Source organism: Lactuca serriola, chromosome 3 (genome assembly GCF_051521515.1).
Source record: "Lactuca serriola cultivar US96UC23 chromosome 3, Lser_US96UC23_V15, whole genome shotgun sequence".
In the NCBI taxonomy this organism is placed as follows: Eukaryota; Viridiplantae; Streptophyta; class Magnoliopsida; order Asterales; family Asteraceae; genus Lactuca; species Lactuca serriola.
Window position 1 is genome coordinate 101,911,311 of NC_136410.1, and position 15,417 is coordinate 101,926,727.

At 33.2% G+C, this 15,417-nt stretch overlaps 1 pseudogene across 1 annotated transcript; it reads left to right on the forward strand.

The window, feature by feature from the left end:
- Nucleotides 1-14,063: 14,063 nt before the first annotated feature.
- Nucleotides 14,064-15,040, forward strand: LOC145095572 (transcription factor MYB72 pseudogene; annotated as a pseudogene). The gene is made up of 3 exons (XR_013703711.1): nt 14,064-14,193; nt 14,295-14,424; nt 14,629-15,040. The product of XR_013703711.1 is annotated as a transcription factor MYB72 pseudogene (transcript).
- The last annotated feature ends 377 nt before the right edge of the window (nt 15,041-15,417 follow it).

A 15,417-nucleotide genomic window follows, 5' to 3' on the forward strand; every position in this document is an offset into this window, starting at 1 on the left:
TTATATTTATTCCCTTCTTTGTTAAAACATAAATTCCGTACACATCCACAAACTTCCAAACTGGTATCAGAGCAATTTAAATGTAATGCCATATTTATTAAAGCATATTCTTCAAAAATAAGCCATTATCTTGGTATTTCAAAAGATATTTCTACAGATATTTCAAAAAATAAAATACCTTTTAACCAATTTAAAAACGATTTAGCCTTTATGGTTAAAAACAATCTTGATAAAAAAGATTTTGAAAAATTCTTCGAAGTTATTGAAAGACAAAATAAATTAACTATCAAGTTAACCCAGTCTATTGACAAACATTCTATTCTTTTAGAAAACTCTTTAAAAAATAACCAATTTGTTGAAGAAGTCGCCAAAAAGGCAAATATTGAGGGCACTCTTAAGGAAACCAACATTAAGATCACTAATATACATGATCAGTTAAAACAACTAATAGGATGACCTCGATACCCGAGCTCAATAGATCAATCACCTCGATACCCGAGCTCAATAGATCAATCAATCTCCTTAATGAAAAAATAGATGGGCTGATTATAAACTTGGACTTAACATTCAATAAATACGTAACCATTACCCAGTTGGAAGTAGCATCTGCAAAAATTATTGCAGACATTACTAAAGAGTTATCTGAAAAGATTGACTCTTGCCCATGTAATAAAGACATACTTGAGCACATCAAGAATATCTCCATCATAGAACAAAAAACCAAGCCTGGAAAATATTCAGGTCTTAAGAAATACTCACCTCCCAATCCTAGTGTTGGAAACCCTGACTTAGGAAGCTCAAAAGATTCCCAGAAAATTAACATTTTCAAGAAAGAATAAAAATGAAAGAAACAATCTCTGAACGTCTCGAGAAATATTTCTTTAACCTTCAATATGAAGATTATGATAAAACTGACCAAAAGCTTATTCAGCTTTTATCTTTAGAAACTGAAGAATGTGAAGAATTGTATCAAAAAGAACCCAAACTTTTTGATCAATATTTTAGAATGACTAAAATAAATGAACCCGACACTGAATCAGAACAAGAAGATAATTTTAAAACAAATACAAAGACTGTTAAGTTCGAATATTCAGATATGGAAGATGATGAAGCAGAATCTTCTTATACAGCCACAAGAAGAGGCAATAAAAAGAAATACGAGTTCAAAATGCCTGTCCACAATGGAATTCCAAATAGTGGCCAAGGACCCAATACGATCAATGTACTCAATATTGATTGTATCCAAGATTTAAAACTCAGAGAAAGAGTTGTAGAAAAATGGGTTACTGAGATTTCACTAATCTTACAAACAAATCCAGATGAATTTGAAAAAGCAAAAAATGTTCTACTACTTTTAGAACACAAAACTGATGGAATCGTACAGAAATTCCTAAGAAACAATAATTGGAATGAAGAACTGCATGGCTCAGATCTTTTTGATAATCTCATAAATGTCATATACACTACTTTCTTAGGTCTTGATTATATTTCTAATAAAGACTTCACCATTAATAAGAAGGTTGACATAGCAAGAGTTTCAATGACTAAACTCCAATTACATGATATTAGTCTTCTCGACAAATACACATGTATGTATGAATCATATTTGTATGATATTCCACAGAGAAGCGAATATGCGCAATGGATATCTGCTTATCTCATGAAAATTCCAATTATTGGAGAAACCTGTACAGACAGATGGAAAAAAGAAGCTACTGGAGAAATCCAGCAAACCAGTCTTTCTTACGCAACAAAAATTGCAAAAGAAGAAATTGATAGAATCTGTCAAGACAGATATAAACAACAAAAGCTTAAAACAATAAGCAAAGATTGTTGTAGCATTCTCTCTGATTTCAAAAACTTTGATATTGGAAAGAAAAATTATACTAAGAAAAAGCATAAAAACAAAAAGAAATACAAATCTTTTTGGAAAAAGAAAAGAAAAAAAATTTTCACCAGGAAAATACTTCAAGAAACCATCAAAAGAAACACCTAAGAAAACTACTTCTTGTCCGCAAGGAAAGAAAAAGTGTAGGTGTTGGATCTGCAATGAAGAAGGACACTACGCAAACGAATGTCCAAATAGAAAAAAATACCCTGACAAAGTCAAGGTTTTACAAACCGCTAACAATGGAGGCTATGAAGCTCTTGAAGAAGAGTATGATGGTACGCAACATGTTTTTATATATCATGTTGAAACAGAATCTTCATCAGACACTGAAGAATACGAATCAACAACGGATGACTCAGACTAGTCCCATACATACCTCGCTTTTCAGGGAGGAGGAGATTAACCATTTTTGCGTAAACCTCCAGAAGATTGATGATTCCCTTATCATGAATCTTACTAATCCAAACTCTATTTATGTTTCTGCCTTCCTTAACTTTAAAGGATATAAAAAATTTAGAGTACATTGTTTTGTAGACACAGGTGCATCTTTATGTCTTGCAAGCAAATTCGTCATTCCGGATGAACTCTGGGAAAACGCTCCCAAAGAAATTAGTGCCACTATTGCAAATGGTGAAACCATAAAAATTAATAAAGTTTGTAGAAATATTAATCTCGAACTTTCAGGAGAACATTTCAATGTTCCCACTATTTACCAACAAAATTCAGGAATTGATATCATAATTGGTAACAACTTCTGTCAAGTCTATGGACCATTCATACAATGGATAGATAGAATTGCCTTTCATCTTAATAATGATATGGTAATTATAAAAAAGGTTACAGAGGCCTATAGCAAAGGAAAACCAGGTTTTCTTGAAACTCAAGAAAAAGGTTCTAAAGAAAAACAAATTCCAGGTACTAATATAACTCATGAAGAGATTAATAAAGAAAGGATTATTTCTATTCAAACTACCAGGTTCAAACAGATTGAAGATCTTCTTGAAAAAGTTTGTTCTGAAAATCCTATTGATCCAAATAAAACCAAAGGATGGATGAAAGCTTCAATCAAGCTTATTGATCCCAAAACGGTTATTAGAGAAAAACCTATGGTTTACTCTCTACAAGATAGAGAAGAATTTTCCAAACAAATCAAAGAATTACTTGATATGAGACTAATTATAGAATCAAAATCCCCTCATATGTCTCCTGCCTTTCTTGTCAATAAAGAAGCAGAGAAAAGAAGAGGAAAGAAGCGAATGGTTGTTAACTACAAAGCAATTAATGATGCAACTATTGGAGACTCACATAATCTCCCCAATATGCACGAACTCTTGACTCTTCTACGAGGAAAAAACATTTATTCAAGTTTCGACTGCAAGTCAGGTTTCTGGCAAGTTCTACTTGATGAAGAATCGCAGCTTCTCACTGCCTTCACATGTCCTGATGGACTCTTTCAATGGAAAGTACTACCCTTTGGGCTTAAACAAGCTCCTAGTATTTTTCAAAGACACATGCAGAATGCTCTTCGAGGCCTTGAAGGTTTCTGCACTGTATACGTTGATGACATCATGATCTTCAGCAAAAATGAACAAGAACACTATGTTCATGTCACACAGGTTCTCAGAACTATTTTAAAACATGGTATAATACTTTCAAAAAAGAAAGCTCATCTTTTCAAAACAAAAATCAATTTTTTAGGTTTAGAAATAAATGAAGGTACCCATTGTCCTCAAAAGCATATTCTTGAACATTTACATGACTTTCCAAATGTTTTAGAAGACAAAAAGCAACTACAAAGATTTCTTGGTGTTTTAACTTATGCTGAAACATATATTGAAAAACTTGCAGCCATGAGAAAACCTTTACAGGCAAAATTAAAAAAAGATGTCATTTGGAATTGGTCAAATGCTGATACAGACTACATCAAAAAGATAAAGAAAGTTTTAATCAATTTTCCAAAACTTTATCTTCCAAACATTGAAGACAGTTTAATTATTGAAACTGATGCTTCTGATGAATTTTGGGGAGGTGTTTTAAAAGCTAAAAACCCCAAAAACGAAGAACAAATTTGCAGGTACACCTCTGGCAGTTTCAAAGCAGCTGAGAAAAACTACCATAGCAATGAAAAAGAATTACTCGCTGTAAAAAGAGTTATTACAAAATTCTCTGTATATTTAACACCAGTAAATTTCCTGGTTCGTACAGATAATAAAAATTTTACTTATTTCCTCCGAACTAAGATTGCAGGAGATAACAAATTAGGCCGGCTAATACGTTGGCAAGAGTGGTTTTCACGATATACTTTCACTGTTGAACATCTCGCAGGAAACAAAAACGTACTGGCAGACTGCCTCACCCGTGACTTCAGGTATACCTTACATCATCCATGATCTCACTCGCTCCTCTCGAGCCCTATAAAAGGATATGATCCTCATGACATATTTCCTCACAAAAACTTCACCTACAAAAAAGAGAGGGGGAGATTAGAGAATAATGCAAATCAACGTTCGTAAACCCTGTTAAGCCATGTTTAAGAGTCTTACAAACCCCCGAAGGGTATGCAGTAGTGTTTTATCTTTTTGTTAACTCACTTACCCCGTTTAGGGTTTAAGAATTTCGATCATACGAACTTTCCAAGTGATAACTTCTTGTTAAAATAGTGAGTTGTGCAGTAGCTAACATATTGTAAACCCTAATATACAAGGGTTAACGGAGTTGACCGATTTGACTTGTTGACTTTATTTGACTTTGACTAGTCAGAAAATTGACGGTCGTCACACAGCAACACTTGCGTGGGTGGAATTTCCGTCTCGTTTTATTTGAATAAAAATTTTGGGTTGTCACATCATCCCCCCGTTAAAGGGAATTTCGTCCTGAAATTAAGTCTAAGAGATACCTATGGATGAAGGGAAAAGATTTGGATACTTATGGTTCATTTGATCCTCCCGATCTTAAGTGAATTCAGGTCCTCGTTATGTATTTTAGCGGACCTTGACTATCGGGGTACGATTTTGTTTCGTTCTCTGGACTTCACCGACTAGGATTTCTTGGGATTCTTCCACAAAGTTGAGGTTCTATTTTACCTTGAACTAATCGAGATGGGATAACAAGAGTCTCTTCGGAAAAACACTTTTTCAAGTTAAAGACGTGGAAGGTAGGGTGTATTTTATTGAATTCCCAAGGTAGTCAGGGCATGTAAGCTACTAGACAAAATCTAGTAAGAATCTCGAATGGTCCTACGTACCTTGGATTTAGTATTCAACGCTTTTCGAAGCGTATCATGCCCGTCCAGGGTGAGACCTTCACATGACGTGGTCACCAACCTGGAATTCCAAGGGTTTTCTCCTATTGAAGTCGTAGCTTTTCTGTATGACTCTAGAAGGTTTACGCCGCTCCCGGATTCATACTCTCTTCTCGTTAGTTTCTCGGATGATTTCCGGACCAACGAAGGTGCTGTCTGGAATTTGACCTCTTGCTAGTTGCGTGTCACCTACTTTAGTCCAGCGTAGAGGGGATCAACACTTGTGACCATAGAGGGCTTCAAATGGAACAACTTTAATGTTAGTATGGTAAGGAACTCGACTAGTTGGCAAATAGGTATCCTATGCTTTACCAAAGTCGATCACATATGATCTCATCGTGAGTTCTAATGCTTGAATCATTCTCTCATTCTCTCTGTCGGTTTAAGGATGGTAGGCTATGCTCATGACTAGCCTGGTTCCCAGAGATTTCTGAAGTGACTGACTGAACTGGGAGATGATTCTACTATCTCGAACGGAGATGAAAGATATTGGAGCACCGTGCAGTCTAACTAATCTCTTGGACACACGTTCTAGTTAGCTTCTCTATTTTGCCTGTTTCATTCAATTTGTAGGAAGTGCGCGGACTTGGTTAATCTGGCGACAATCACCCAAAATTGGATCAAGTCCACCTGTTGCCTTCGATAACTTGATTATGAAGCCCATTGCAATCCACTACCACTTCCACTTAGGTATCTCCAGTTATTGTGGTAAGCCTGCGGGCTTTTGATATTCTACTTTAACCTTGGCGCAGGTAATACACTTGTCTACGAAGGTGGCAATATCTGCTTTCCTGCTAGGCTACTAATATAACTTTTTGAGATCCAGATACCTTTTGTCTGAATCTGGATGAACGGATTATCAAGATTTGTGGGCTTCATCAGGGACAATGTCTCTGAAGCCACCAATTTTTGGTGTTCAGTTTCGATCTGTGAGTTATAAGACTCCGTCACCCTTGACTTTTAAGTTATTATCCATCCCTCTCGGGGTTTCACCTGTCACAATTTCAGGTTCAAGGCTTCCTGCTGAGCCTTCTTAATTTGTGTAGACAGATGTAAATGGATTGTCATAGTCAATGATTTGAGTCTATGACTTGAGTACTCTTTCCAACTAAGGGTGTCAGCTACTACATTGGGTTTACCGAGATGATAACCAATTTCACATTCGTAGTCATTTAGTAGCTCGATCCACTGTCGTTGGAAGAGCTCTGGATGATTGCAGGGTACACGCCACATGTTTTCATATTTTGCGAATTACTCTGATTTGATAATGTTATATTAAAAGTTTTGTTACCTTTGTTTTTGGGAAAAATATGTATTAACGATTTATTAATCTAAAAACAAAATTTTTATGTTAATATTTTTGGGACGTTACAAATAATAATAATAATAATAATAATAATAATAATAATAATAATAATAATATAAATTAAAAACGAATTATAAACAAAAAAATAGGGAAAAAAACAACAAGAGACAAAAATCAAATCCGGGTGGGGTGGGGAATTGGAAAGGATGGAGGGGTACTTATAGAAAACCCATTAATTATTACAAACTCTTTTCTAATTTGTAGTGAGAGACGGAAAGATAAAGCGAGAAATAGAGGGAGAGAGACTACATACTTTTAGTCAGGCGGAGAAGACAAAGAGAAAGCGGTAACAAGCGGAGCACACGACGAAGTTTAGTGATAAGTACTCGTGACCGCTCAGAGATGAGATGAGAGAGAGAGAGAGAGAGAGAGAGAGAGAGAGAGAGAGAGGGATGATGAGATCAATCGGGCGGCCGACGACGACATTATTCTTCCGTTTATGTTTGAGAACTTCTTTTCTAACGGCGACAATAATTTTGTAAGTTTTCCTGTTTTCCTAAATTCAAGACTAAGTTAAAAATTGTAAAGTAGATTAGAGTTTTTATACATATAGTTTTTAGATGGTTTCCTTATTTTGATTTCCTAAAAAAGGTTAATTTTTTTTTTTTTTATGTTTTTTAAACTATTGGTTGATGAGTTATTTTGTTTCTTGGATATTGTTTTGCAACTAAGACTAAATAACAATATGTAAAGGTATTAGAAAACTAAAAACCAGGGGGGCGGGGGGGGGGGGGGGGGTGCATGGAGGCTGCCAAGAGCCTCCGCCAGTGATCTATAAATTGGCTACCTATTGGAGATGATGGCGCATTATACAGATTTTATATATTGATAATTTTAAATAAAAATAGGATACAAATATATATCATTTTATTTTTTAAAAGAATATAAATCAATAATTTTTTTCGATGCAGATCATGCAAGGGCATCAAGAGTGGATTGAACTCTGTAAGGTTCAATGCAGATCATGCAAGGGCATCAAGAGTGGATTGAACTTTGTAAGGTTCAATGCAGATCATGCAATGGCATCAAGAGTGGATTGAACTCTGTAAGGTTCAATGTGTTAGACACATAATATTTTATATTTCATATATCTCTATAGATTTTTAGTATAATAAGCTGAACTCTATAAAACTCAATGAAACATTAAAAAAACTAATTTATATTATTTATTTAAAAATTATAAAATTACATTTTTTTATTGAAGAATTCAATTACCATTAAGCATAAAATCCATCGAATGAAAAAATTACATCCCAAAATCAAAATTTTATTTATTAAATGATAATTAAACTTGACATCTCATTTAAATATCTCATTAAGCTCGTAATTACGGATGCTCTAACCAAAACCGATACCATGTTAGCATTTATAACCACTTAAAATCAAGATGAGTGTCTTGATATCTTGACTAAATAACATTAAATATTCACTACAAGAAATGTTAACAATAGCAACGACACCTTTAGCGGCGACATGTAATTGACGCGTTACATGTCCCCCCTATTGCTTGGGGTCGCCGCTAAAGATGTTGCTGCTATTGCTGACATTGTGGCGATCCGCGTGAAATAATCCCCGTCCGTTCGATCATTATTCAATCCTACGGTTGTAAACTCCTAAAATACGCACTTTCTTTTACCTATAGAGGTGTCGCCGCTAAAACCCCTATGTCGCCACTAAAGGTGTCGTTGCTATTGCTCACACAGTGGTCCACGTGAAATAATTTTCGTCTGTTTGATCATTATTCAATCCTACGGTTGTAAACTCCTAAAACCCCTATGTCGCTGCTAAAACCCTCTTGTAGTCGCTATTGCCCGTCGCCACTAGTGAGTTGCATCAGATAACCCCCATTCGACCCTTGTTTCCTTCTATCGATGTATCTCTCAAAGAACTCCGACTACCTTCACCATCTGCACCCCATTACGATTCCGACCACCGGGAGCCACTTTACCGGCGACCCACCCTCATTACCGGCGGCCATCGAGTTTATTGAGGGCAATTTCGACCACAACAACATTTCAGTGAAAATGAGCAATCTAAGGTCGGATTTCTTTCCCTAATTTCTGTTCTTCTTGTGTTTTGATTTTAGTTTTACCATTCAAACCTGATTATATCATTTATTTGTATGTTTTATAAGATTTTTTTGGTTAGTGATTTTGAGTGTCGATCAAGCCTCTTGTTTGGCTTTAAATTGATGATTTTTGAGTGATTATGTATGTTTTATCATATTTTTTGCAGCCTATTGTATAATTGATTTGTGTTTATGCTCATTGTGGTGTATTGGCATGAAAATGGAATTATACATGGTTTGTGTGATTTTGTATTTAGGTGTATATTTTTCTATGAAATTGGTATTTGATGTCTAAAATGGTAGGATTGTATGAAATTAGATGTATTGCTTAATTGTTTGAAATTGGAATTTGAATTGGATGTATTGTATGAAATTGGATGTATTGTTTAATTGTATGAAATTCGAATATGAAAGTTGTATTGTATGTCTAAAATGAAATGAAAAATGGAATTGAATCTGTTGTATATATGTATGATTATGTGATATTTAGGTTTAATAGTTTGGTGTATATATGATGAAGTGATAAAGTTCTTAATTGATAAGTTATAGTTTTTGTAGTAATTTTAATTTGTGCATGGAAATGTATTTAGATGAATTTGTATGATTTTGTATTTAGAAGTATATTTTGGTTAATTATATTTGTAGCATGAAGAAAATGATCCACAAAGGTATTATGATTTCTTACCATTTTTTTGAATTATTACACTTTTAAAGTTCTATAAATGATATTTTTTATAAAGGTTATATTTGTATAATGAATTTGTGCATGGAAAAAATTAAACAAAAAAGTAGGATGCAATAATGGAAAAAAAAGTATGATGCTATATTGTGTATGTATTTGTATGCAATTTGGAAACATCGATGTTATAATAGAGAGTGTATTATTTTTGTATATGTAATATGTGTAAATTTTATTCATATTGTAATTTTGCATGCTATATATGGGGTTTAGTTGGGCGATACTTTTCTACGTGATGGCGGATGTTATGGGCTTAGGACATGGAGGTGATGGAGTCGAGGATCCACCATCTCCAGTAGGCTTTGGTCGTGGTCAACACGAACAAGATAGTAAGTCTTATTATGATATATTTGTTAGCTATTTTTATCATTTTATTATAAGCTATCGTGACTAACATTTTTAATTATATTTTTCAGCTGAGCTCCCTAAAAAAAGAAGAAGCCTAGCAAAAAAGATTCAACTATCAAAGATAATACAGGCAAACAAGGGAAAGCCTGTAGATTTGGATTTCAAAAGGGAGTTGACATATTCCCCTGTCGGGAACCATGGTAATTGGTTTACCCGTGAGATTGGGAAGTATATATGGATGAACATCCATTTGAACGTATCTGGTTGGGACAATGTTTCCTCCGCTTTAAGGAATGCCAAAGTGGTTCATCTAAATGTAACTTAGACAATATTTTAAGTTTAGTTCTAATTGGTATTTAACTAACTATTTTTTTTGTATTTGTAGAATAAGTTTGATTTAGATAAGGTTAACTTGGATCCCTAGCGTGCTCAGTCGTTGCAGAGCATTGATGCGACCTTGTAAAGAATTTATAGAGGCCGAAAAACTAAAGCCCATACTTATTTTGAGAATGTCGGGGGCTTACAGATATCCAAAAGGCATTAGCCAATCCCCGATGGTATGTCACGTGAAAATTGGGTGCAAGCAGTCGAGCATTTTCAAACTCCTGAATTTCTAAAGCGTTCGGCGTCAAACAAAGAAGTCCATGCACAACAACAAGCTATAAACATAGGGGTAGGCCTGTTAATCGGGTTTCGGGTTAGTAGGGTTAATACGCTAAACTCTTAATTTAAATATAATATATATATTTTTTTCATGAATGCAATCTAATATAAACTCAAACCATTTTTTGTATTGTTTTCTTAACATCAAGAATGCATACAAATTGAAATAAATAAAAAATAAAAGATCATGATGGTTATTACAGCATACGAGAAAGCATCCATACCAAAATAGCTAAAAGAGTTCTTCCATTAGAAATATTAAATATATGAACTTTCAATCTCTAGTTAACGATCAACACCATGTAGTTTATTCATGTTTATAGTTAGTTTAAAGTAGAAATAACCATCAAAATATAATCTTTACTTTCTTAGCCGCTCCATTACTTTTGAGATGTGAAGGTTTTATATCTTTTTGGACTTCAGCTTCACAAATGGGAGTTACTTAACCTTCGTATGCTTCTAGAGTCACAAAAATATACATTTTCAAAGGGTTTGCAGCCTTTTTGTACTGTTCAAGTAGAGAGCAGTGGAATATGTAAAGGTTGTGAATTCCTAACCGGGTTATTCGGGTTGACCCGAGGTTTCGGGCCAACCCGAATAACCCGATTTAGAATTGTAACCCTATTGAACCCAGTGTTCTAAAAGGCGCGCCATGGCGCGCGCCAATGCGCACCATGGCGTGAGGCGTGGCTCCGCCGTTACGAAAAGTCTCATAACGTTGCTGTTAGGCGTGGCGCGTGGCAAGGCGTGATATGGCGCGCCATGGTGCGTTATGGCGTGTTATGGCGCGTGCTTTTTCGTTTGAGACACAGTTTTTTGCTCTTTGTTATGTCTTTTCTAATCGGAGACACAAGTATTGTGGTTTTTGTTAAAATTTTGTTACCAGTTATTGATCTAACACATCTAAAAAGTAGTTATATTTAATATAAATTTATATTTATGTGGTAATATAATTTTAAATTAATACAAAATCGCCGTCTTACATCACGCCATAAAAAACGCCATGGCTCGCCATGGCTCGTTAAGCTTGAGGCTTGACCTTGCCGCCACGCCACGCCTCACGCCATTTAGAACCTTGATTGAACCCGACCGTAATTACCTTATTCGGGAAAGGGTTAGGTCGGGTTAATCGGGTTCGGGTTTTTTTGACACCCCTACATAGGGGGATCGTGCTCGTATAGCAATGCATGTTTCAAAGAAGTAAGCTACGATATATTTAACTGTTTATTTAAATTATAATTAATTTATTTTTTAATGTTAAATAGGATATCGCTCGAATTGAAGCATTTCGTAAGGCCAATACTGATCGCCAAGGGGTATTTAGTAGTCCTGCAGTCGAGCAACAATACGTAAGTGGTTAATTTATATTTTCATATAAGTGCTTATATCGTCAAGGAGTAGTTAGTAATCTAATTTTTATTATATTTATTATTTTTTGAAAATACAAAATGCTTTACTCTTTGAGATCAGTCAACAAACTCAAGCTTCTTCTGAAGCCAGCGGTCTAACACGAAAGGATACACAAAATTGTTTTGAAAAAATAGTGGGTGTTCGACGTGGCCATATCAGACACATCGGGCGTAATCCTTCTACGGTTGTGTCGATGTACGATCAGGAACAACCACTGACACAGTCACCACCACAATCACAGGTGACAAGACTATTTAATTTTGGTAATTGTTTAAAATGTTGGTAATTGTTGGTTTAGTAATAGTTTCAAATTTTGTTAATTGTTACTTCGATAATAGTTTATATATTGGTAATTGTTAGTTTAGTTATAGTTTGATATCTTGGTATTTTATAGCTTGGTAATTGTTGGTTTATAAAAGTACAACGTTGTAATGGTATTTTGTAGGTTGGTAATTGTTAGTTATAGTACAATGCTATAATGTTTTATATGCAATATGTGGAATATATATTTTGTATATAAAATGTTATAATGCTAGTTTAACTTATAAGACTATGTTGTTTTATTTGTAGTTGAAAATGCTTCAAACAATGTTAAATGATCTGGCATATAGTTTTGCACTTGAAGATTGGTTTTGTTCGTTGCCACAACGAAATGAACTGGAGGAAACGAGGAGAGCGATGATGACAGGTAGATAGTTGTAGGATTTTTTTATGTTTTGTTTGTGCAAGTATTTTAGACTAGTATTTTCGATATTTTATTATATGTTAAATTGGACGAGTATTTTCAACGGATAATGTATTAATATTTCGGAATGGAATGATATAGGATTAGATTAATTAATATCATACCAATTTTTTTTCATCTTTAATGTGATATATATATATATATATATATATATATATATATATATATATATATATATATATATATATATATATATATATATATATATATATATAAGAAAAACACCAATATCAGCGACGCCTTTAGCAGCGACACTTATTAGCGGCGACATGTCTTTAGCGACGACAACAAGCATTAGCGGCGACAGTTTGATTAATAACGACAAAACATCAACGTCGACCGTTTGATGGCGACAAGCCCGACTTTTAGCGACGACGCCTGTCGCCGGTAATACTTTTATTTCTTGTAGTGATTGAATAATATATTGTTTGCAATTAGGAAATAAATGACTTTTCGCAGATCATAACAATGACTGTGCATTAAAACAATATACATTTTTTTTAAAGAGAACTCAAATGTTCTATTTTTGCTTCTTATCATTTTCCTACGCATTTAACATTGTAATATTGTGATAGTTGTTATATTTATTAAAAGGTTGTATATAAGTACCCTTAATCAAATTTATTCTTTCTAAACTCAATCTAATCAATTTTTTAGTATTTGATTTGATATTATTAGACTTTATATATATATATATATATATATATATATATATATATATATATATATAATAATAATAATAATAATAATAATAATAATAATATAAAATAAAAAAAATTAAATACTGATTTTATAAAATGTTGTTTGAAATAATAATAATAATAATAAAATAAAAAATAATTAAAAACCAATTTTATATAAACGCTCGAATTTTATAACGTCGTATTAATTTATAATCTCGTTCGAATTATAAAATTTTAGTTCGAAATTTATAATAATAATAATAATAATAATAATAATGATAATTAAAAATGAATTAAAGACAACAAGAAAAGATAGAAAGAAAAACAAAAAAAAACAATAAAAGACAAAAAATCAAATCAAAGGATGAAATTAGAAAAATGAAGAGTATTTATAGAAAACATTTTATTAAAACCAATAAACTTTTATTAAAGGAAAGTGATTGTTACACGTTACTTTTTATCTATACATGACCAATTTATGACTAGGGCTGTACAATATGCATAAAAAAACATATACTATTGTGTATAGATAAAAAATGTTTTGTAAAAATCACTTTGTTAAACGTGTGATAATCCAGAAGTGGAGGATTATAGATAGCCAGAAACAGTAAGAGTATTTAATTTGTTTATTTTAAACGTTGACGAAACATACGTTAGATATTTCCAAAAAAGGATAGAGAATAATAGTGCACGGTCAAATGTTCATTCTACAAAAAGTATATTAAATAATATCTGTAAGAAAATATCCCATATGAGTTAAGACTACTTTCTAAGACAAGATCTACCTGTATATATGAGTGTATTTGGAAACACAAACATAGAGATTCAGAGTTTTAAAATAATAAGACGATGGACACTTTAACTTTAGACAAAAATATAATCAAGAAAGGTGCATGGAGTAAAGAAGAAGACGAAAAGTTACGAGCCTATATCCAAAGATATGGCCACTGGAACTGGTGTTTACTTCCTAAGTTTGCTGGTACGTACGTTTGAGGCACTTCCCAAGTTCTCAAGATTCCAAATAAATTTCCATTTTTCTGCACTTATTTACTTATTGTTCATTGATTTTCTTTCTTTAAGGTTTGTCTAGAAGTGGAAAGAGTTGTAGGCTGCGATGGATGAATTATCTTCGCCCAAACATCAAACATGGAAATATTACAAAAGAAGAGGATGAGATCATTGTGAGATTGCATAAACAGCTTGGCAACAAGTAAGTTTACACGTTTGTGGGAAATCCATGCATGTCTTTTTAATCTACTTAAGTATATATATATATATATATATATATATATATATATATATATATATATATATATATATATATATATATATATATATATATATATACACTATCATATGTATTACAAGTTTTTCAATTTTGAATTCTTCTAAATATAAATTGTTGCTCTTGTAGATGGACTGCTATAGCTGCTCAGTTGCCCGGAAGGAGTGACAACGAAGTAAAAAACCGTTGGAACTCACATTTGAAAAAACGGGTTCAAGATGATGAAACTCATGTGTTAGAAAACATTAATCACGATGAAACCATCAAGCCTGATGAAGCACCTTCATGTTCTTCTGGCACTGATAATAGCTCAGATTATCATATTCCAAGTGATGTTACGCCACAAACTTACGATTATGAACTGAGTGGAGACTTTTGGACCGATCCGTTTTTACTGGACATTACGTCGGCAGTTGAGAACACAACGACGTGGGGTTTAGAACACAATTTCGGATCTCAGTCTTCTTGGGGTGATATGACTATGAGTGAGGAGTTATCATGGTCAGCATTGGGTTCATATTTTGAATACAACAATTACTGACGAAATGGTTTCTTAGCCAACTTGTCAGATTACTTTTGTGATCAGTATAATTCCAACTCGATACAGGACTTGTTTTGATTTCTGTATATCGTTAATATAGTTATCTTAAATACATTCAAAAAGTATATACTTATCGAAAATACTAACCACGTCGCCTCTCCTATCATATGATTAGGTTACATACTTACGTTTTTTTAAATCTTATGTGAAGACTTGTTGCGGACTTTTTTTAAAATTTTTGGAAGAATTTCGTATATATTCTTACAAACTTTAAATATTAATTGTATATATATCCTTATAATTTTTAAAATTATACCCTTAAAACTAGAATATTCACATCTATATATATCCAAGCTTATATTTTAATTAGGATTAAA